This window comes from Mus caroli, chromosome 11 (genome assembly GCF_900094665.2).
Source record: "Mus caroli chromosome 11, CAROLI_EIJ_v1.1, whole genome shotgun sequence".
Taxonomy (NCBI): Eukaryota; Metazoa; Chordata; class Mammalia; order Rodentia; family Muridae; genus Mus; species Mus caroli.
The window spans coordinates 7,654,436-7,658,010 of record NC_034580.1 but is presented as its reverse complement, the minus strand read 5'-3'; positions in this window follow the sequence as shown (position 1 = coordinate 7,658,010).

Genomic DNA, 3,575 nt, shown 5'->3' with positions numbered 1-3,575 from the left:
TCTGTAACTCCTTCCATAGGTATTTTGTTCCCGATTCTAAGGAGGAATGAAGTATCCACACATTCACATTGGTCTTCATTGGTCTTCCTTCTTCTTGATTTTCTTTTTTTTTTAAATTTTTTTCTTTTGTTTTTTTTTTGTTTGTTTGTTTGTTTGTTTGTTTTGAGACAGGGTCTCTCTGTATAGCTCTGGTTGTCCTGGAACTCACTTTGTAGACCAGGCTGGCCTCAAACTCAGAAATCTGCCTGCCTCTGCCTCCCGAGTGCTGAGATTAAAGGTGTGTGCCAACCACCACACCTTTTGATTTTCTTGTGTTTCACACTTCTTGATTTTCTTGTGTTTTGCAAATTGTATCTTGGGTATTCTAACCTTCTGGGCTAATATCCACTTATCAGTGAGTGCATATCAAGTGACTTCTTTTGTGATTGGGTTACCTCATTCAGGATGATATCTTCTAGATACATCCATTTGCCCAAGAACCTAGGTTTTCAAGTAAGGAGTTGGATAATGAATTTGAGGCTTCTTTTGCTGCTCAAACATTTGACATTATTAAGTTTTTTTTATACACTAGTTTATATCTATGTGTAATATTTTGTTTACTTTGCTGTACACTGAATTCCTAAGGACATCTATGAACATAGGAGAATAGCTTCTGGACTGCTGATTTGTCACGAGGTCGAGGTCCTCTGCTTTTATGGTCTGCAAACTTGTGTGAGCCTGTACTTGGCTTTGGCAAGTGCTCATGTGCTGTTTTCCTTGAAGGTTTTGGTCTTTACTAAAGTCTGGGTCCTAGGTTCCCCTGCAGAATTAGTTCTCTGTAGGAATGAAGGATAGATTATGGAGATTATTTCCCACCTCATTCTGAGAGCATGCCTAACACTGGCCGGCTTTGTTCCCATTGCCCCCTACTTCACTGTCACTGAAAGTCTCTTGAATAGTTTACCTAATGAGAATCTTGTCATCATCATTGTCTTTCAGAATCTCAATGATTTGATTGTTTGAACATTTGGACAGAAACTCTAATTTTTATGTCTTTTGTATTTTTCATATTTTAGTATACTTTTTAAAAATGCACCTATGTTTTCTGCAGTATATTTTAACAATCTTTCTGTTCAGTTTTATGTTCATATTTTCATGTTTTTTGTTTTTAAGAACCTTATTTCTTTGTTTAATATTATATATACAGTAGAAATGTGCATCATATATTATCTCAAAGATTTATATATATGAATATTTAATAAGTATTAAGAATTACATTTTACATATAGTTTTACAATTAATTATATATTATATCAGTCTTAGTTAGGGTTAAGGAAACTCCATAACTAAGGAGCAAGTTGGGGAGGAAAGGGTTTATTTGCCTTACACGTGCAGATCATAACCTGTTATTGGAGCAATTCAGGACAGGAACTCAAGTTAGCTGGGACCTGTAGTAATGCAGAGGCCATCGAGGAGTGCTGCTTATTGGCTTGCTCTCCATGGCTTGCTCATCCAGCTTTCTTATAGAACCTAGGTCTACCAGCTCAGGGATGGCACTACTAATTGGGAAAATTCCTCACACCTGGATCTCATGGAGTTATTTCCTCAACTGAGGCTTCTCCCTCTCTGATGACTCTCAACTTGGGTCAAGTTGACACACAAACCAGCCAGTACAATATTGATATATGTTAAATATTTATCATAATTTAATGTTCTTACTTATTTCACTAACAGAATAGTTCAGCAAACATGGTGTGTATGTATGCATGAGTGTGTCTGTAGGTACATATGTGAGCGTGTGTGGTTGTGTATGTGTGTGTGTACCTGTGTGTAGAAGCCAGAGGACAACTTCAGCTCTCCTCTCAAGTCCACCTAACTCGTTTTGTTTTTTGAAGCAGAGTCTCTTAATGGCCTCAGATTTGCCCAAACTCACTAGAATGACTGGCAGGCCTGGGAGCCCCAGGAATTGTCAATATTTGACTCTCTAGAGAAATATTGTACAAGTGCTACCACATATGGTTGTTTTGTTTTGTTTTTTGTTTTTGCTTGTTTTGTTTAGTTAGTTTGTTTTTTATATAGGTTCTAAGGCTTGAGCTCTGGTCTTCATGGTTGCATGGGAAACACTTAACCAAACCAATCCATAGATTTTATTTTGATTTCTTTGCTTTTCCTAGTATTTTATCTTTGTGTCTTCCAAATTTTTCTTCCTACTATTTCAAGAACTCTATCTCTCTTCTAAACAAATACTTTTACCTCAAAGTCTACAGACTTCAGTGAGTGAGAAAAGTCCCTAGCTAAGCACAGAGGCAGCCCAGTGGAACATACTCCCTCAGCTAGGTTTTACTTGGTGCTCTTAATTTCAGTCCTGTTTCACAGTAGCTCTACTTTTATGAGTACTGAACTAGCCATTTCACAGTAAACTCAAACCTTATTTATTCTTGGCTTACCTTGCTCCTGGCCTCACCTATTGGGAGCCTACTTAGTCAGCAAACTTCTCAGCCATCTGTTTAGTAGTTTATATACATGGGCTTGGTCTTTCTTCAAAACCCAGAAGTCAAATATAATATGTTGGAATATCTTTCTGTTTTCCCCATGCCAAATATATTCTGTAAATGAAACTAATGACAAGTTGTCTCCTTTTAATCTTTATTAAAACACATATGTACAATTAATCAAGAAATTGAATATAATCAGTACAAACAAGATGGCTCACTTGGTAAAGTACTTGTCTTCCCAGATCTGGCAATCTGAGTTCAATCCCTAGAGTTCAAATGGTAGAAGAAAAAACTAACTCCCAAGGGAGCGTTATCCTTTGATCTCCACACATACACCATGGCATGTGTGTGCCCCCACAACAACAACAATAATAATACATTAAAATGTAAGATAATCAATAAAAATAAGACCTTGAGAATAGCTTTCAGTTTGTTAATGAGGTATAATAAGTCAACAAAAGAAGAGAAAAGGAGAAGTTTATAAATAAGAGCAGGAGAGATGACTCAGTGAAAAAGATTACTTAATGCTCTTGCAGAGGACCAACACTTATATCTGGCAGGACAGCTGCCTTTAACTCCAGCTCCATGGACTCTGTCACCCTCTTTTAGCATCCCCAAGGAACTGCACTCATGTGCACATACCCCATACAGACTCACCCATTCACATAATTTTTTTTTAAAAGGCCAAATCTTTGAGACAATCTTAACACAAAATCACACCAAGAAATTAAATTTAGGCATTCAAAACAAATTATTCATCCTTTGACGAGAAAGGAAGCAGTTAGTGTACATAGTAAACGTGCTCTCAGAATAAAAGCAATGTATGTAATTATGTTCAGGAGCATTTCCACACACATTTCTAGACATTTTATTGAACACAACTTATTTTTATTTGCATTACTATGCAATTTTAAAATATAACGAATGAAGATGAATTATGTAACAAAATTTGACACTAACTTAGGTAATTTGTAGACTTCAGTTTTATGAATTTTAAAAACAGCATTAATAAAATCCACAGGTGACAAGCCTCTTCCGATCAGACCAGCACCTGGGTAGCTAGGGCGCAGGGTCGGCTGACACTCGCCAGCTACCCACAAC